The sequence below is a fragment of the Neovison vison genome, chromosome 4 (genome assembly GCF_020171115.1).
Source record: "Neovison vison isolate M4711 chromosome 4, ASM_NN_V1, whole genome shotgun sequence".
Lineage (NCBI taxonomy): Eukaryota > Metazoa > Chordata > Mammalia > Carnivora > Mustelidae > Neogale > Neogale vison.
Genome location: NC_058094.1, coordinates 128,718,360 through 128,740,083, shown reverse-complemented (window position 1 = coordinate 128,740,083; position 21,724 = coordinate 128,718,360). Strand labels below are relative to the sequence as shown.

The 21,724-nt window shown below is 37.9% G+C and overlaps 1 protein-coding gene across 2 annotated transcripts in view; it reads left to right on the top strand.

Annotated features, from left to right (window-relative positions):
- The first annotated feature begins 12,190 nt into the window (after positions 1–12,190).
- Positions 12,191–21,724, top strand: part of LOC122904643 (cytochrome c oxidase assembly factor 1 homolog) — a 96,598-nt gene continuing 87,064 nt past the window's right edge. Inside the window, exon 1 of one of the 2 annotated variants that reach the window (XM_044245674.1) lies at positions 12,191–12,269. The gene's annotated coding sequence lies outside the window, so the exon portion shown is untranslated. Of the gene's footprint in view, positions 12,300–21,724 lie in introns of both variants that reach the window. The other variant, XM_044245675.1, reaches the window with a different exon arrangement.

The window sequence follows — 21,724 nt, the reverse complement described above, 5'->3', positions numbered from 1 at the left end:
GCCTGCTTCCTCCTCTCTCTCTCTGCCTGACTCTCTGCCTACTTGTAATCTCTCTCTGTCAAATAAATAAATAAAAAATCTTTAAAAACAAAAAAACAAAAAAACCAAAAAAAACAAGACTCATTGATATGCTGTTTACAAGAGACTTGTTTTAGATCCAAAGACACCCTCAGATTGAAATGGGGTGAGAAATGATTTATCATGACAAGGGACATTGAAAGAATCTTGGAGTAGCCATTCTTACTTCAGACAAACTAGATTTTTAAAACAAAGACAGTAATAAGAAATGAAGAAAGACATTATATCATAATAAAGGGGCCTAAGCAACAAGAAAATCTAACAGTTGTATTTATGTCCCTAACTTGGGAGCAAATATATAAATCAATTAATAACAAAATAAAAGAAACACATCAACAATAATAAAATAATAGTAGGGGATTTTAACACTCACTCAAAACAATGGATAGATCATCTAAGGAGAAGATCAACAAGGAAACAAGAGCTTGATGCCACTTGGGCCAGATGGACCTCACAGACCAGAGCATTCCATCCTAAAGCTGCAGAATACACATTCTTTTCAAGTGCACATGGAACAGTCTCCAGAAGAGATCACATACTGAGTCACAAATCAGGTCTCAACCAGTACAAAAAGACTGAGATTATACCATGCCCATCATCAAATCACAATGGTTTAAATTTGAAGTTAACCACAAGAAAAAATTGGGAATGATCACAAATACATGGAGGCTGAAGAGCATCCTACTGAAGAATGACTGGGTCAACCAGGAAATTAAAGAATAATTAAAAAAAAACACATGGAACCAAGTGAAAATGAAAACACAACAGTTCAAAACATCTAGGATGTAGTGATGGTTGTCGTAAGAGGAAAATACATAGCAATACAGGCCTTTCTCAATAAAGAAGAAAAGTCTCAAATAAACAAACTTACCTTACACTTAAAGGAGCAGGAAAATGAATAGCAAAGAAAGCCTAAATCAAGCAGGAGAAGAGAAAGAGTAAAGATTAGAGCAGAAAACAATATATAGAAATTAAAAAGAAAAATCAGTAGAACAGATCAACGAAACTAGGAGCTAGTTCTTTGAAAGAACTGGTAAGATTGACAAACCCCAACCAGAGTTATCAAAAAGAAGAAAAGATCCAAACAAATAAAATCATGAATGAAAGAGGAGGGATCACAACAATCACTGCAGAGATATAAATAATTATAAGAGAATATTATGAGCAATTATATGCCAACAAAGGAGGCATTCTGGAAGAAATAGATGCATTCCTAGAAACATATAAACTACCAAAATGGAAACAGGAAGCAATAGAAAACCTGAATAGATGTATAACTAGCAAAGAAATTGAATCAATAATCAAAAATTTCCAAAAAACAAGAGTCCAGGGTTAGATGGCCTCCCAGTATAATTCTAAACTCATTCTGCAAGGCCAACATTATCTTGAGGACCCAAACCAGACAAAGACCCCAGCAAAAAGAAAAATTACAGACCAACATTGCTGATGAACATAGATACAAAAGTTCTTGCCAAGATTCTAGTTCTATATACAACAGTACATTGAAAGAATTATTTACCATTACCAAGTGGTGTTTATTCCTGGTCTACAAGGGTGTTTCAACATCTGCAAATTAGTCAATGTGATACACCACATTAATACAAGAAAGGACAGGAACCATATGATTCTCTCAATAGTTGAAAAAAGAGCACTTGACAAAATACAACATCCACCTTGTAGGGAGAGGGGGAATATATCTCAATATCATAAAAGCCATATATAAAAGACCCATGGCAAATATCCTCAACAGGGAAAAACAGAGCTTTTCCCCCAAGGTCAGGGACATGACAGGGATGTCAATTCTCACCAATGTTGGTCAGCATAAAACTGGAAGTCCTAGCCTCAACAATTAGACCACAAAAAGAAATTAAAGGTATCCAAATTGGCAAAAAAGTCAAACTCTCACTCTTCACAAACAAGATACTTTACATTGAAAACCCGAAAAGATGCCACCAACCAAAATTGCTAGAACTCATACAGGTATTCAGCAAATTTGCAGGATATAAAATCAATGCACAGAAGTTTAGTTGTATTTCTATATACTCACAATGAGGCAGAAGAAAGAAATCAAGCCATCAATTCCATTAACAGTTGCATCAAAAACCAGAAAATACTTAGGAATAAACCTAATCAAAGAGGTAAAGGATCTGTGTTCTAAAAATTATAGAACACTTATGCAAGAAATTGAGGAAAACACACACAAAAAATGAAAAACATTCCATGCTTAGGAATTTGAAGAACAAATATTGTTAAAACATCTATGTTACCCAAAGCAAGCTACACATTCAATGTAATCCCTATCAGAATACCCCTTCAATATTTTCCACAGAGCTGGAACAAATAATCCTAAAATTTGTATGGAAAAAGAAAAGATCCTGAAGAGCCAAAGGAATGTTGAAAAAGAAAAATCAAAGCTGGTGGCATCACAATTCCGGACCTCAAGCTGTATTACAAAGCTGTATCATCAATATAGTATGTACTGGCATAAAAACAGACACATAGATTGATGGAACAGAATAGAGAAGCTGGAAATTAACCCTCGATTCTATGGTCAACTAATCATCAAAGCAGGAAAAAAATATCTGGTGAAGGGGTGCATGTGTGGCTCAAGCAGTTAAGCCTCCAACTCTTAGTTTCAGCTCATGTCACAATCTCGGGGTCATGAGATCGAGCCCTATGTTGGGCTCCATGCTCAGTGTGGACTCTTCTTCAGATTTTCTCTTTCTCTGAAACAAATAAATAAAATCTTTTGGAAAAGAAAATCCAGTGGAAAAACGACAGCCTCTTCAACAAATGGTGTTGGTACTATTGGACAGCCACACGCAGAAAAATGAAACTGGACCACTTTCCTACACCCACAAAAAATAAGTCCAAAATGATTGAAAGACATAAGTGTGTGACAGGAAGCCACCAAAATCTGAGAGGAGAACTTAGTCAGCAACGTCTTTAACCTCAGTTGTAGCAATTTCTTACTAGACACATCTCCAAAGGCATGGGAAACAAAAGAAAAAAAATGAACTATTGAGACTTTATCAAGATAAAGTCTTCTGCACAGCGGAGGAAACAGCCAACAAAACTAAAAGTTGACTGTAAAGAACTTATCAAACTCAATATAAAAGAAATAAAATAAATAATCCAGTTACAGAGAGACATACAAATGGCTAAGAGACAAATGAAAAAATGCTCGCCATTACTCCACATCAGGAAAATACAAATCTAAAGCACAGTGAGGTACCACCTCACATCCAGTCAGAACAGCTCTGTTTAACAACTGAGGAAACAACAGATGTTGGCGAGGATGCAGAGAAAGGGGAATCGTCTTACACTGTTGGTAGAAATGCAAACAAGTGCAGCCACTCTGGTAACAGTATGGAGGTTCCTCAAGAAGTTAAAAATAGAGCTCCCTTATGATCCAGCAATTGTGCTACTACGTATTTATCCAAAGGACACAAAAATACTAATTCAAAGGGGGCATATACACCCCCCAATGTTTATAGCAGCACTATTCACATTAGCCAAATTATGGAAAGCGCCCTAATATCTATCGATTGATGAATGGATTAAGAAGATGTGGTATGTATATGTGTGTGTGTATGTGTGTGTGTGTAATGAAATATTGCTGAGCCATCAAAAAGAATGAAATCTTGCCATTTGCAATGATGCTGTTGGGATTAGACTGTATTAGGCTAAGTGAAATAAATCTGAGAAAGATAAATATCATATGATTTCACTCTTCTGCAGAATTTAAGAAACAAAACAGATGGGGGCACTTGGATGGCTCAGTTGGTTAAGCATCTGACTCATGATTTCAGCTCAGGTCATGATCTTAGGGTCATGAGATCAAGCCTGTCATCAGTCTCTATCCTGAGCATGGAACCTGCTTAATATTCTCTCTCTCCCCTCACATACTGCATCACAAATCAGGTCTCAACCAATACCAAAAGACTGAGATTATTCCCTATGTATTTTCAAACCATGATGCTTTGAAACTGGAACTTAATCACAAGAGGAAATTTGGAAGGAACTCAAACACTTGGAGGTTAAAGAGCATCCTACTAATGAAAAAATGGGTCAACTAGGAAACTATAGAAGAATTTAAATAATTCATTGAAACTAATGAGAATGAAAACAAATCAGTTCAAACCTCTGGGATACAGCAAAGACAGTCCTAAGAGGGAAGAACATAGCAATCCAAGCCTCCCTCAAAAAGTTAGAAAAGTCCCAATTACACAAGCTAAACATACATCTAAAGAACCGGGAGAAAGAACTGCAAATAAAGCTTAAACCCAGCAAAGAAGATAAATAATAAAGATTAGAGCAGAAATCAGTGAAATGGAAACTGGAACAGTTGAACAGATCAACAAACCTAGAAGCCGGTTCTTTGAAAGAACTAATAAGATCAATAAATCTCTGGCCAGACTTACTCAAAAGAAAAGAGAAAGGACCCAAATTAAATAAAATCGTGAATGAAAAAGGAGATATCACAACTAACACCAAAGAAATACAGACAATTTTAAGAACATATTATGAACAACTGTATGCCAACAAATTAGGCAATCTGGAAGAAATGGGTGCATTCCTGGAAACTTATAAACTACCAAGACTGAAACAGGAAGAGGTAGAATATCTGAATAGACCCATAACCTGCAAGGAAATTCAAGTAGTAATCAAAAACCTCCCAAAAGACAAGAGTCCAGGGCCACCTGGCTTCCCAGGAGGAATTCTATCTAACATTAAAGAAGAAATAACACCTATTCTACTTAAGCTATTTCAAAAAATAGAAATGGAAGGAAAACTTTCAATCTCATTCTATGAGGTCAGCATTACCTTGATCCCAAGACCAAAGATCCCATCAGAAAAATCACAGACCTATATCCCTGATGAACATGGGTGCCAAAATACTCACCAAGATAGTAACCAATAGGATCCAAGAATACATTAAAAAGATTATTCACCACAACAAGGTGGAATTTATTCCTGGGATGCAAGGATAGTTCAACCTTCACAAATCAATCAACATAATAAGTAACATTAATAAAACAAAGGATAGGAAACATATGATCTTCTCAATTGATGTAGAAAAAGCTTTGACAAAATATAGCATCGTTCTTGATTAAAAGTTTTCAAAGCATTGGATTGGAGGGAACGTATCTCAATGTCATAAAAGCCATCTATGAAAAGCCAACAGGGAATATCATTCTCAATGGGGAAAAACTGAGAGCTTTCCCCCTAAGGTCAGGAACATGATAGGGATGCCCACTCTCAAGACTATTGTTCAAATAGTACCAGAAATCCTAGCCTCAGCAATCAGATAACAAAAATAAAAGGCATTCAAATTGGCAAAGAAGAGTTCAAACTCTCCCTCTTCACAGATGGCATGATACTTTATGTGGAAAACCCAAAAGTCTCCACCCAAAAATTGCTAAAACTCATACAGGAATTCGGCAATGTGGCAGGATATAAAATAGATGCACAGAAATCAGTTGCCTTTCTATACACTAACAATGTGTCTGAAGAAAGAGAAATTAAGGAATTGATCCCATTTACAATTGCACCAAAGCCCATAAGACACCTTGGAATAAGCCCAACCCAAAGAGGTAAAGGATCTGTATTCTAGAAATTAAAAAATACTTATGAAAGAAATTGAGGAAGACACAAAGAGATGGAAAAACATTCCATGCTCATGGATTAGAAGAATAAACATTGTTAAAATGTCTATGCTGCCAGAGAAATCTACACATTCAATGAAAACTCTACCAAAATACTACCAACATAGTTCATAGAGCTGAAACAAACAATCCTAAAATTCGTAGGGAACCAGGAAAGACTCCCCAGATCGCCAGAGGAATGTTGAAAAAGAAAACCAAAGCTGGGAAGATTACAATGCCTGACTTCAAGCTATATTACAATGTTGTGATCATCAAGATAGCCTGGTACTGGCACAAAAACAAACACAGAGATCAATGGAAGAGAATAGAGAGCACAGAAATGGACCCTCAACTCTATGGTCAACTAATTATTGATAAATCAGGAAAGAATATACAATGGAAAAAAGTCAGTTTCTTTACCAAATGGTGCTGGGAAAATTGGACAGCCACATGAAGTATGAAACTGGATCATTCTCTGGGAAAAGATATTTGCAAATGACATTACAGATAATGGATTTGGATTTGGTATCCAAGATCTATAAAGAACTTATCAAAATCCACACCCAACAAACAGAGAATCCAGTCAAGAAATGGGCAGAAGACATACAAATGGCTAACAGACACATGAAAAAACGTTCAACATCACTAGTCATCAGGGAAATACAAATCAAAACCACAATGAGATACTACCTTGTACCAGTTAGAATGGCCAAAATTAACAAGACAGGAAACAACGGTGTTGGTGAAGATGTGGGGAAAGGGGAACACTCTTACCCTATTGGTGGGAATGCAAGCTGGTGCAGCCACTCTGGAAAACATTGTGGATATTCTTCAGGATGTTATAAACAGAGCCACCCTATGATCCACCAATTACACTACTGGGTATTTACCCCAACGATACAGATTTAGTGAAAAGAAGGGACACCCATACCCCAATGTTCATAGTAACAATGTCAATAAGAGTCAAACTGTGGAAGGAGTCCAGATGTCCTTCAACAGATGAATGGATAAAGAAGATGTGGTTCAGGGATGCCCCGGTGGCTCAGTTAGTTAAGTAGCTGCCTTTAGCTCAGGTCTTGATCCCAGGGTCCTGCATCTGGCTCCTGGCTCAGCGAGGAACCTGTTTCTCCCTCTGCTTGCTGCTCCCCCTGCTTGTTCTCACTTTCTCTCTCTTTGATGAATAAATGAATAAAATCTTAAAAAGAAAATATGTTTCATATCTATAATGGAATATTATTCAGCCATCAAAAGGGATGAATATGAACCATTTGCATTGACATGGATGGAACTGGAGGGAATTATGCTAAGTGAAATAAGTCAATCAGAGAAAGCCATTATCATATGGTTTGACTAATATGCAGATTATAAGGAATAGCACTAAGGGTCATAGAGGACGGGAGGGAAAACTGAATGGGAAGAAATCAGGGAGGGAGAGAAAGAATGAGTGACTCTGGATTCGAGGAAACAAATTGTGGGTTGCAGAAGGGAGATGGGGGTGGGGTGATGGGCATTAAGGAGGGCACATGATCTGATGAGCAGCGGGTGTTACACACAACTAATGAATTATTAAACACTATGTCAAAAACTAATGATGTCCTATATGTTGGCTAATTGAACTTAATAAAATACAAAACAAAATAAAATAAAGGAAGAACTAGGGTTTGCCCTCAAGCAAAAAGCCATGCAAATGGGAAACTCCTGTGTCCCATTCCTTCCTTCCTCCCTCCCTCCCTCCCTCCCTCCCTCCCTTTTCTTTCTTTCTTTCTTTCTTCCTTTTCTTTTTTAAACAAAAGCATTAACTCTTCTGCAATATATACTTTCTTGTGCTGTTCTCCCATTATCTTCAAGTAGTTATTTTTTCTACTTGGCCCAGAGTTTGCAGTTTTTACCTGTAGGAGGGTTGCTCCAAGGATGTACTCAGCTATTACTAGCAGCAGAATTCCTTCTTTTTTTTACTAATATCTACAGGATCTGCACTGAGTTCTTTTCTCTCATTCCTGATATTGGTTAATTTGTGTCCCCACTTCTTTTTTTGATTGATCAGATCTTTAGCTAAATGTTAACTAATTTTATTTATCCCTTAAAAGAAGCACGTTTTCTATTCAATTAATTTCCAGAAGTATCTTTATTTCATTTGTTACTACTCTTCTTTTCCCTTAATTTCTTAAAGTGGAAGCTTAAATAATTTAGATTTTCCTTTTTTTTCCCAATTTATTTATTTTCAGAAAAACAGTATTCATTATTTTTTCACCACACCCAGTGCTCCATGCAAGCTGTGCCCTCTATAATACCCACCACCTGGTACCCCAACCTCCCACCCCCCCCCCCGCCACTTCCAACCCCTCAGATTGTTTTTCTGAAAGGTAGGACTATGGACCTTTTTTTCTAATATAAACATACAAAGCAATAATTTTTCCTTCTAAGTACCACTTGCTCTGTGTTCTACACTTTTATATGCATTTTTATTTGTATTCAGTTTTAGATATTTATCAGCATCCTTATGATTTCTTCTTTGACCCATAGGCTATTTAAAAATATGTTGTTTAATTACAAAATATTTGGAGTTTTCCCTGATTTTTTTCTGTTAGTAATTTCTAGTTCAATTATGTTATATGTTCCATATATTATAAATGTAATTTGTTATTCTAATATAATTGTTATATTATATAATTGTACAATAGCCACTAACATATTGCATGATTTCAATCTATTTAAATTTATTGAGATTTGTTTTATGAATCAGCATAAAAGTGAATATTCTATGCACTTAAAGATACATTTTGCTTTTTACAAAGTGTTCTATAAATATCAATAGGTCAAGTTGGTTGATAATGTTCTCCAGTCTTCTATACACTTACTGTTTTATTTGCCTAGTTGTTTTAATCATTCCTGAGAGATGAAGGTTAAAATAACCCACTATAATTGTTGATTTTTCTTTTTTTTTAATTGTTGGTTTTTCTTTTCTTTTTTCTTTTTTTTTTTTAAAGATTTTATTTATTTATTTGACAGACAGAGATCATAAGTAGGCAGAGAGGCAGGCAGAGAGAGAGAGGGAAGCAGGCTCCCCACTGAGCAGAGAGCCCGATGTGGGACTCGATCCCAGGACCCTGAGATCATGACCTGAGCCGAAGGCAGCGGCTTAACCCACTGAGCCACCCAGGCGCCCCTAATTGTTGGTTTTTCTAATTCACTGTTTACTTTTTGTTTCACAGGTATCAAACCTCTTGCTGTAAGTGCATGCAAATTTAGGATTGTTATATCTCTTGATGACTTAATCTCTTTATCATTGTAAAAATGTTCCTTTTTTCTACAACCAGCATATTTGAACAGACACAACTTTTATAACCAGTCTATAATAAATCCATGCAATTTCCTGTAACAAAAGTGAAGAGCTAGCATAGACTTTGGAGTAAATAAAAGATAAAAGATATCTGTAAAAAGATATCTGTAAAAGATAACAAAGAACTTTTCCAGGGTTAAATATCAGAATGTCACAGGGGAATTACTTTTTTAAATAACCTAGTCAGGATTCAATTTCATGATGATATTATGTAAGATTAGGTAAGAAATGACATTGATTCCAACTTAGCCAATGTTAATTTTATTAGTGTCTTTGAGACAAATATTGTCTAGTTTATACTTACTTTTATGACAAGATGTAGTGGGATGCTCAATGCTTTGTGTCAAAATTTTGCCTATTCTCTTAATAGTTGGATACTTCCTTAACATGATAAAAGATTTACCCCAGTGTCCCAAAACAGCAGCATATTTAAAAAAAATTTATTTTATATTTTAAAGATTTTATTTATTTATTTGACTGAGAGAGACAGAGAAGGAACTTGAGCAGGGAGCCTGACTCAGGGCTTGATCCTAGGACTCTGGGATCATTACCTGATCCAAAGGCAGACACTCAACCAACTAAGCCACCCAGGTGCCCCCCAGTAGCATACTTAATGGGAACATTCTGGAGAAAGCCCATTAAAAGTAAAATAAGACAAAGAAGCCTACTGTCTTCACTATTATTAAATATTTTTATTGGAAATAACTAGTCAATACAATTAGATATGAGAAACTAGAGTTATAAAATTTGGAAAGGATTAAGGTAAAACTTTATCTCAATGACATGATCATTATCACAGAAAATCTAAAAGAATCAGCTCCAAACAATAAAACAATTTAGTAAAGTAGTAGAATATTAATATGCATAAAATGATTCTTCCATGTATATGAACAACTACCATATGTAGTAACTCTATTCTGATTTGGTAGTTCTAGGCAGCTGCTGAGATAGACTAGACATGCTGGAATTTCTTTTTAAGACTTTATTTATTTATTTGACAGAGAGAGAGATCACAAGTAGGCAGAGAGGCAGGCAGAGAGAAGGGTAAGCAGGCTCCCCGCTGAGCGGAGAGCCCAATGCAGGCTCGATCCTAGGACCCTGAGACCATGACCTGGGCTGAAGGCAGAGACAACCCACTGAGCCACCCAGGTGCCCCTAGATTTGGTGGATTTGACTCTGTTGCTGTTGAGTGAATTTCTCGAAGTAGTCATTTCACACTTACTATTACCCCTCATTGACAGGACTATAGTCAACCCCTCCTCATCTCTCTACCTCCAACCCCTGCCCTGGCTCCTTGGAAGTTGCGGCAGCAAAACAGATCCTGTCCTTAAATATATAGGGGAGAGAGAAAGTATCAGATAGGATACTTGTGGCGGTGAGAGGTAGAATCCCTGTCTCAAGCGGACTTAAAAGTAATAACCAATATTTTTGAGCACTTACAACATCATCAGTGCTATCTAATCTCATTTAATCTTCATATTAGCTCTATCAGAAAATAAGGAAACTTATTAGATATCCCCACAAGACCTTCAGAAACACAGGGAACTCCAGGTTTGAAATGACATTGAACTTGACTAGTCTGGTTATGGAACATATCAAATTTAGATTACCCACGAATACTGAGACTCTACTTTTTGGAGGAAAGGTACTTGAACTTCAAATTTGACATTAAAAAAGTAAATAATGATAGTAATAGTGGTGATGATGACGTGGGAAACAAAGGCAGAAGAAAAATTTCCTTACTGCTTGCTGCCCATTGACAACAAAACAGGCAGAGTGACATTCCTCTAGGGACTCAGCTGCCTCGATGTTGACACTTTGCTAAGGGCAAAATGCAATTTTAGCCTAATCCCCAGGACCCCGTAGGTCTTCCATAACATATAGAAATTCCTTTGGAAACTTCCTTTATCTTTACTCCCCAAGATACCTGTTAGCGATCATCCCCCAAGCATATGACCCATAGATATATATCTGGAGGGTCTCATGACTGAGGTTTTATAAGATCTTTTAAATGACCTTTTCCCAACAATGAGTAAATCCCTCAATCTTCTGGAAACCTCGTTTCCAAAATTCCTTAGAGACTTACGCTAACCCTAACCCCTTACCGACTTGAAGGTATTTAATCACCACCCATTAACAACCCCATTGCAGCTTTCTGCGCACAGGTTCTCTCCCTGAACTTTCATAAAACCAGCTTTTTGCACTAAAGACCGCTCAAGAATTCTTTCTTGGCCGTTGACTTCGAGCTCTAACATCCTTCCTAAAACAATGACTGCAGGGTTATGATCAAAATGAAAATAAGGATAGCTAACATTCATTGATGACTTACACGGTGCCAGACCCTACTTAACTAAGCACTTTAGATCCTCATAACAAATGTACCAGATTGTTATTATTCATTTTATTATTTAAAAATTTTTTTAAAAAAAATTTATTTATTTATTTGACACACAGAGAGATCACAAGTAGGCAGAGAGAGAGGGAGAAGCAGGCTCCGCTGAGCAGAGAGCCCGATGCGGGGCTCGATCCCAGGATCCTGGGATCATGACCTGAGCCGAAGGCAAAGGCTTTAACCCACTGAGCCACCCAAGCGCCCCTCATTTTATTACTTAACTTAGGTTACATTGTTTTTTCTTACCCCCTTGTATTCCCTGGAGCACAGTAGGCATTTAATAAAAATTTGGTGAATAAAAGGAAATTTAATGTTGCCAAAGTTCTCAGCCGAATGGGGCAAGATGGACTTTAGAGCCAGAGCGGGACCCCGATGGTCAGTGGTTTCATGCCCTTGGAGGTCAGCCAAAGCGCCAGAGCCCTGCAGGAGCACATAAACCGGTGGTTTAAATTCCCTCCACTATCGCAGCAGGACTCAATGTACGCTGAGGGCTAACGAGACGCTGAAAGCGGAAAGAGAGGCTCTGACATGCGGGTGCGAGTGGGAGCGTCTGAGAAGCTGAGGCGCACCCCCTCCCCCCACCTCCATCTGGGAATCCCGGCCTGGGGCTGTGTTTGGCCGACCGGAGTCCGGAGCCCAGCCCAGCCGGCGCGACCTGACGCTCTACACCTGCGAGGATGCCGCACCGGAAGTCTCGACTGCTCTTTGCCGGCGTGCCGGCGTGCCCGCAGGCTGGCTTTTCCCGCCCACTCTACCGCGCCCGGAAGGAGGGCGCTTGCGTTCCGCTGCATGCTGCGCAGAAGCCCGGCAGGTTAGGTGCCGCGTCGCTCCAAGCGACCAGGTCTTTATGGAAATGTTTGTTCCCGCGGTGTGGGAGGCTGCGTTTGCGCTTCCTGTGGGCTGCTGCCCGGGGTCACCTCCCGGCGGCTCGCCCCTTCGCTCGGTCGCGACCTTCCCGCTGTATGCTTGGCGTCGGGGGCCCTTGGTGGGCTCCGCGCCTTGGGTCGCGGCGAGGTGCTTCCTCCCTCCGACCCGGGGGTTGTGGGGCGGTGGGCAGCAGCTAGCCGTGACCTTGCCCTGCCGTCCGCGTCCAGCGTTCGTAAGAGCGCGTTTGTGAGGAGCTGGGGGTCCCCTCTGAGGGGTGGAACTGGGCGCCTTGCGGGCGGTGCTGCGTTACCCCAGCGTGAGGGAGACCCTGCCAGGACGACTGGGAAAGGGTTTCCTGATAGCGGTCGTCGTGATTTTTGTCACCGTCGCCCTTGCACTCGCTGCAGGGTTCTGGCAGTAGAAATCATTTCTCGTGTTAGGGACAGGGCATCTGCGTGTGTGCGTGTCAGTCGGTGCGATGTGTATAATAGTAAAAATCCACAAAAATTCTTGTATTTTAATACTTGGTTCTTCTTGAATCCCGTTCTTATCTGTGGGGTATTGCTATACGTTTAAGGCATTTTATTGCTCGTTTCGCCTTTGTACAGAAGTAACGTGTCTGCTTGAAGTTTGCACGTACGAAACGCAGATCTGATTATGTTATTCCCATGCTCAGAAGCTTCCTGACCTTCGACGATGATACAAATTCTTCTGCCTGGCTTCCAGCCCTTTCAGGGTCTCAGGGTCTTGCTAATGCTGAGTTTCTCAGTCAGCTCTGCTTAGGTATATACCTAAGAGTAGAATTGCTGGGTCATAGGGTAATTGTATGTTTCCCATTTTGAAGAACTGCCAGATTGTTTCCCAAGGCAACTGGACCATGTTATATTCCCATCAGCAGGACATGAAAGTTCTGATTTCTTCATATCGTTGCTAATACTTTTCATTGCTTTTTTTTTTTTTTAAGATTTTATTTCTTTGACAGATCACAGGTAGGCAGAGAGGCAGCAGGCAGAGAGAGAGAGAAAGAGAGAGGAAGAAGGAGGCTCCCCACTGAGCAGAGAGCCCGATGGGGGGCGCGATCCCAGGACCCTGAGATCATGACCTGGGCTGAAGGCGGAGGCTTAACCCACTGAGCCACCCAGGCGCCCCTCATTGCCTGTTTTTTTTTTTTTTTTTAATTCTAGCCATCCTATGTGACATGACCCTGGGTGTTGTACACAACTGATAAATTATTGAACACTATATCTGAAACTAAATATGTACTATATATTGGCTAATTGAGTTTAAATTAAAAAAAAATTCCAGTGGTTAAGAAAAAAATTCTAGCCCTCCCAGTGGGTGTGAATGGTGTCTCGTTGTTTTGATTTTCATTTTCTTGATGGGTAATGATGTTGAGCAAGGTCTTCTCATGTGCTCAGCTATTTGTATATATTTGGAGAAATGTCTATTCATATCCTTTGCCCATTTTAAAAATTAGATTATTTGTTTTTTCATCATGGAATTGATTCCATTGATCATGGAATCCTTTTTTTTAAGATTTAAAAAAATTTTTTTAGAGAGGATTTTTTTTAAGGATTTATTTATTTGAGAGGTAGAGTACAAGCAGAAGAGACAGAGGGAGAGGAGAGAGAATTTTTTTTTAAACGATTTTACTTATTTATATGAGAGACGGTGAGAGAGAGCATGAGAGGGGAGAAGGTCAGCGGGAGCAGCCGACTCCGGGGGACCTGGGAGCCCAATGCGGAACTTGATCCCGGGACTCGGGGATCATGACCTGAGCGGAAGGCAGTGGCTTAACCAACGGAGCCACCCAGGCGCCCTAAGGTTTTATTTTTAAGTAATCTCTACAACTAATGCTGAGGCTCGAACTCCTAACCCTAAGATGAAGAGTCGCATGCTTCAACGACTGAGCCAGCCAGGTGCCCCTGTAAGAGTTCTTTATATATTCCAGGTCAAGTCCTATAACAGCCTTGTAGGTCATGACGTAATTTTTTTTTTTAAAGATTTTATTTATTTGTCAGAGAGATCACAAGTAGGCAGAGAGGAAGGGAAGCAGGCTCCCTGCTAAGCAGAGAGCCCGATGTGAGGCTCGATCCCAGGACCCTGAGATCATGACCTGAGCCGAAGGCAGAGACTTTAACCCACTGAGCCACCCAGGCGCCTCGATGTAATTTCTTTAAATGAAAAGTTCATGAAGGGGGCGCCTGGGTGGCTCAGTGGGTTAAGCCGCTGCCTTCGGCTCAGGTCATGATCTCGGGGTCCTGGATCGAGTCCCGCATCGGGCCCTCTGCTCGGCAGGGAGCCTGCTTCCTCCTCTCTCTCTCTGCCTCTCTGCCTACTTGTGATTTCTCTCTGTCAAATAAATAAAAAATAAAATCTTTAAAAAAAAGAAAAAAAAAGTTCATGAGGTTAATTTTCACTCTTCCTGAAGACCATGTTACAGGTATGTGGGGGGTAATTAAAGAGTCATTTGAACAACAACTTTAATGTGTAGAACACCAGACCCAGGAAAACATGATGTGGAGAACCTGTGAGCAGCATCTTAAGAGTTGAAAACTGAAGCAGGGGGAAACAGTTTACATAATTTGCCCATTCCTTATTGAGTTTTGTCTTTTCCTTATTGATTGATAGGAATTCTTTCTGTAGAGAATTGACTATTCTTACTGACGTTTAGATATGTGGCAGGTGTTTTTGGTCTGTTTGCCTGTTAACTCTGTTTTGGTCTGTTTGCCTGTTAACTCTGTTTTATACCTTCTTATTCTTAATAAATGATTTTTTAAAAAGATTTTATTTATTTGACAGAAATCACAATACTAATACAAATACTAGACTAATGTTTTGCATTTTTGTGTTGCCAGGATTGTCAGTCTTTTCCTATAAAAGGCCTCTAGGTGGCAGTTTGGGATACTCTTCTCTTAAATTATGGGGATTTTATAAACTGACACTGGTTAATTTGATGTCTGAGCCCCTGGTACTGTATTTAATGTTATAACTTTCATTCTTTTAGACACTGGTGCGTTTCTATCTCTCTGCCATGAAAAATACACTATAATCTGTTTTAGTTTTATTTGTTCATTTAATTTTGTATTTCAAACATACTCCTAGAAGCTATTCCCATATTCTCTTATTCATGTTAAAATACTGCATTAGATTTGTGAGAACCATATTGGACACTTGGTCATCAAATAGTAGGTACTTCATCTTAGCAGAAGTATTTTTAAAGATTCTGTGTATGCAGAGCTTGAATGTAACTATGCTGATTCTATATTGATTGGGGCATGCTGGTGATTGTAATTTTATAAAATCCTATTAAATTGTCTTCATATTTTTCTCATTTCATTGGATTAAAGGTAGTGGTAAAAAAGTATTTTTAGGATCTCTGAACATTTTGAGAAACTGAGTAAAGCTATATAACAAAGTTCCATAGAAAAAGTTGTATCTCAGTTTTACATACACTGTCCAAGGCATAATTATTAACCTTTGGCCTGATTTGTTAGGAGGACTCTTATTTTTTGACTCAGTGTTTGCCTCAGGTTTTTTTTTTTTAAATTTATTTTTTATTAACATATAATGTATTACTAGCCCCAGGGGTATAGGTCTGTGAATTGCCAGGTTTATACACTTCACAGCACTCACCATAGCACATACCCTCCCCATAACCCTCTCCCTCCCTCCCCCCAGCAACCCTTCCTTTGTTTTGTGAGATTAAGGGTCTCTTATGGTTTGTTTCCCTTCCGATCCCATCTTGTTTCCTTTATTCTTTTTCTACCCCTCAAGCCCCCCACGTTGCATCTCCACTTCCCTCATATCAGGGAGATCATATGATAGTTGTCTTTCTCCGACTGACTTACTGCGCTAAGCATAATACCCTCTAGTTCCATCCACATTGTCGCAAATGGCAAGATTTCATTTCTTTTGATGGCTGCATAGTATTCCATTGTGTATAGATACCACATCTTCTTTATCCATTCATCTGTTGATGGACATCTAGGTTCTTTCCATAGTTTGGCTATTGAGGACATTACTGCTATAAACATTTGGGTGCACGTGCCCCTTTGGATCACTACGTTTGTATCTTTAGGGTAAATACCCAGTACTGCAATTGCTGGGTCATAGGGTAGCTCTATTTTCAACTTTCTGAGGAACCTCCACACTGTTTTCCAGAGTGGCTGCACAAACTTGCATTCCCACCAACAGTGTAGGAGGGTTCCCCTTTCTCTGCATCCTCGCCAGCATCTGTCATTTCCTGACTTGTAAATTTTAGCCATTCTGACTGGTGTGAGGTGGTATCTCATTTTGGTTTTGATTTGTGTTTCCCTGCCTCAGGTTTTTTTTTTTTTTTAAATGGTGGTAAAATATACGTATCATGAAATCTAGCATTCTGAACATTTTTACATGTACAATTCAGTGACCTTAGGTACATTTATGTTATTGTGCGACATCACCACCATCCTCTCCAGAACTTTCATCTTCAAACTGAAATCCTGTTCTCATTAAATAATAACTCTATATTGCCCCCTCTCCAGTTGTTGGCAACCACTTTTTGGTCTGAGTTTATTCCAAGTACCTCATATAAATGGAATCATACAGTATTTGTCCTTTTATATCTGGGTTATTTCATATAGCGTAATGTCTTTAAGGTTCATCCATGTTGTTGTATATTGCAGAATTTCCTTCCTTTTAATGGCTGAACAGTGTTCCACTGTATGTGTATATCACATTTTGTTTATCTATTAGTTGATAGACATTTGGGTTGTTTCTGTCTTTTGGCTTTTGTGAATAGTGGTGTTATTAGCACTGGTACGTAGATATCTGTGGAATTACTGGATCATAGAATGATTCTCTGTTTAGTTTTTTTGAGCAACTGCACATACATTTCAGTGGTTTTTGTCATTCACAGAAAATACGAAATTTAAAGAATGGTATAATTTAGGCATGTGTGATCATGTTTACTTTTCTATAAATATAAATTCAAAGAGCCATCTCTTAATTGAAGGAATAGAAGTTTTTGTCTTATGACATGGGACCTGTGAGCTTATTAAAATTATTAGAATTCAGACTAAATGAAAGGTTTACCTCAGTTTCTCAAATTCAAAACTTCTTTATAGTTCATGCTCTTTTTTTTTCTTTATTTTTTTTTTAATTGAGTTGTTTTTTTTAAAGATTTTATTTATTATTTATTTGACAGAGAGAGATCACAGTAGACAGAGACCAGGCAGAGAGAGGAAGGGAAGCAGGCCCGCTGCTGAGCAGAGAGCCCGATGCGGGACTCGATCCCAGGACCCTGAGATCATGACCTGAGCCAAAGGCAGCGGCTTAACCCACTGAGCCACCCAGGCGCCCTTTTTCTTTATGTTTTTAATGTTTGGGAGCATAATGTTATCCATCATGTCAGACTCTAAAATCGAGGTGATTTTGTGCACTTGTATAGTTCCAAAGATCTGGATTATTCTGTTATTACTCTGTTGCTCTAGGTGCATACTTCGGTAATTACTCTGGTATGCTGTGAACACTGCTGCTTTTGATATGTCCAAGAGTATCTATGATATTTATTAGCATAGTATGGGAAGTTACTGTTTACTGTGGGGTATGGGCTGTAACAATGATGAGAGAATATTAAGGAGTTTGTGAAAGACATTGCAATTGAGGAGATATTAGGGAGGGTCTCGCAGGCAGCAGGTAATTGAAGTTCTCTAGGGTTTGGTTGAACTATATTGTTGTCTTTTTATACTGTTGTCTTTTTTCCTACATTTCCCCATTGGTCCCAGGGAGGCCAGTTATTCAGAGGGATCTCAATATCCACAAAATGTACAGTTCCAATATTAGGGGAAAACTTGAAAAAATAATGGTACATTGATACATATAATTAATTTCACTCTTTTCCATGTGACTGTCCAATTTTCCCAGCACCAGTTTCCTCTCTGTTGAAGAGACTTCTTTCTGCATGGTGTGTTCTTACCTCCTTTGTCATACACTAATTTACCATGTAAGTATGGCTTCATTTCAGCACTCATTTCTGTTCCAGTGACCCGTGTCTCTGTTTTTGTGCAAGTATCATACTGTTTTGATTACTCTAGCTGTGTAATATAGTTTGAAATCTGAGATTGTGATACCTCCTGCTTTATTCTTAATAAATGATTTTTTAAAAGATTTTATTTATTTATTTGATAGAGATCACAAATAGGCAGAGAGGCAGGCAGGGGGTGGGGGGAGCAGACTTCCCACTGAGCAGAGAGCCTAATGCGGGGCTCAGTCCCAGGACCCTGAGACCTTGACTTGAGCCAAAGGCAGAGGGTTAACTCACTGGAGCCACACAGGTGCCGCTCCAGCTTTATTCTTTATCCAGATTTCTGTGGATATTCAGGGTCTTTGTGGTTCCATACAACTTTTGGGATTATTTGTTCTGGTTCTGTGAAAAATATAATTGGTATTTTGATGACATTGCGTTGAATCTGTGGATTGCTTTAGGTAGTATGGACATTTTAACAATATTAATTTTTCCAGTCCATGAGCATGGAATATCTTTTCATTTATTTGTGTCATATTCAGTTTCATTCACCTGTTTCTTATAGTATATTTCTGTATAGAATACAGGTCTTTCACTCCTTTGGATAAATTTATTCTTTGACCTTGGTATTTTATCTTTATGATGAATTGTAAGTGGGATTTTTTTTTCTTAATTTCTCTTTGTGCTAGTTTATTAGTGCACAGAAATGCAACAGATTTTTGTATATTAGTTTTGTGTTCTGAAATTTTACTGAATGGCCGTGATCATATAGTGGTTAGTACTCTGCGTTGTGAAATTTTACTGAATTACTTTATTCTAACAGTTTTTTTTTTTTTTTTGCATAGTTGTTAGGGTTTTCTATATGTAATATCATGTCCATTGCAAATAGTGACAGTTTTACTTCTTTACCAATTTGGATACCTTTTATGGATTTTTCTTGTCTAATTGCTGTGGCTAGGACTTCTAATACTCTGTTATATAAAAATGGCATCCATTGGAGTAGGCATCCATGGAGTAGGCATCCTTGTCTTGTTCTCAATCTTAGAGAAAGAACTTTCAGCTTTTACCATGGAGTATGGTGTTAGCGGTGTGTGTTTTGTAGAAATGGACTTTATTATGTTGAGGCATGTTCCCTTTTGTACCCACTTTGTTAGGTTTTTATCATGAATGGATGTCACATTCTTTTTCTTTCTTTCTTCCTTTCTTTTTCTTTTTTTTTTTTTTTTTGCTTCTATTGAGGTGACTGTATGATTTTTGCCTTTTATTTTCTTAATGTGATTTATCATTTTTGATTTATTTGTGAATATTGGACCATCCTTAAATCCCTGGCATAAATCCCATTTGATCATGGTGAATAATCCTTTTAATGTGTTGTTGAATTCAGTATACTAATACTTTGTTGAGGATATTTTTGTCATGTTCATCAAGGATATTATTTGTAATTTCTTTCTTTTTTTTCTTTTTGTGCTGCCTTTGGTTTTGGTATAAGGATAATGCTGGCCTTAAAAAATGAATTTGGAACCATTTCTTCTTTGAATTTTTGGAATAATTTGATGTTTAAATGTTTAGTGGAATTCACAGGGAAGCCATCTTGTCTGGGACACTTGTTGGGAATTTTTGAGTCCTGATTCATTTTCATTACTAATAATCAGTCTGTTTAGATTTTCTATTTCTTCCTGATTCCGTTTTGGAAAAATGCATGTTTTTCTAGGTTGTCCAGTTTTTTGGCACATAATTATTTATAGTAATTTCATAATCCTTTGTGTTTCTGTGGTGTGGTTTATAACTTTTTTTTATTTCTGATTTTATTCTTTTTTCTTGATGAGTCTGGCTAAAGGTGTATCAATCTCATTAATATTTTTTAAACTCTTTTCTTCATTTATTTCAACCTGATCTTTATTATTTCCTTCTTTTTATTAACTTTGGGCTTTTTTTTTTCCTGTTCTTTATGTGTACAGTTAGATTGTTTATTTGAAATTTTTCTTGTTTCTTGAGATGGGCCAGACCTATGTTGCTATAAACTTCCCTCTTGGTACTGCTTTTGCTGCATTCCTAAGATTTTGAACCATTGTGTTTCCATTTTCATTTGCCTCAGGACCTATTGGTTGTTTCATGCCATGTTTAGCTTTCATGTGTTTGTGTTTTTTCCAGTTTTCTTCTTATAACTGGTTTCTATTTCCATACAGTTGTGGTCAAGAAAGATACTGAATTATCTCAGTCTTCTTAAATATTGAGGTTTGTTTTGTGGTATAACGCGTAATCTATCCTGGAAAATGTGGGTCTTGTGTTTTATCCATTCAGTCACCCTTTGTGTTTTAATGGAAAATTTAGACCATTTACATTTAAAGTGATGATTGATAGGTATGTACTTCTTGCTATTTTAATTGTTTTCTGGCTGTTTTGTAGTTCTTCTGTTCCTTTCTTCTCTGCTCTCTTTTATGATTTAGTAAGTTTTGTTAGTGGTATGCTTTGATGCTTATCTTCTGTGTGTCTACTATTTTTGCTTGGTGGTTACCATGAAGCTTACATGAAAACATTTATATTTATGACCATCTATTTTAAGTTGATTAACAAGTTTAAGTGCATTCTAAAGCTCCACATTTTTTACTCTTTTTGCTGTGATTTATGTTTTTGATTATACATTTTACATCTGTTAATCTTGTGTACTCCTTAACTATTTAATTATGGCTATTTTTACTATTTTTCCTTTTAGCTTTCATACTAGCTTTATAAATAATCTTCTCCCTTTACTACATATTTACTTTTCTCAGTGAGATTAATCCTTTCTTGTGTTTTCTTTTTAAATTAATGCCCTTTGTTTTCAACTTAAGAAATCTTTTTAATGTTTGTTGTAAAGCCAGCTTAGTGGCAGTAGATTATTTTAGCTTTTGCTTATCTGGAAGACTTTTTATCTTTCCTTCAATTCTGAATGATGACTTTGCTGGGTAGAGTATTCTTGATTGGAATTGTTTCTCTTTTAGCACTTTGAACATATTGTGTCATTTTTTGCTGGCCTACAAAGTTCCCGCTGCAAAATCTGCTGATAACCTTATGGGGGGGGGTGTGTTCCTTGTTGTATAATGAATTGTTTTTCTTCCATTTACGTTCTCTTCTTGTTAACTTTTGACATTTAATTATATCTTGATGTGTATCTCTTTGGGTTTATTTTATTTGAAAATCTCTCTGCTTCATGGATCTGGATGTTTCTTTTCTCCGCTTATATAAGTTTTCCCTTATTTCTTCAAGTAAGTTTTCTGCCCCTTTCACTTTGTTTTCTTTCTGGGACTCTTACAATGCAAATGCTAGTCTACTTGATGTTGTCTGAGAAATCCCTTAATCCCTTTTTTTCATTTATTTTTTTCTTTTTGCTGCTTTTAGTGGGTGAGTTCCTC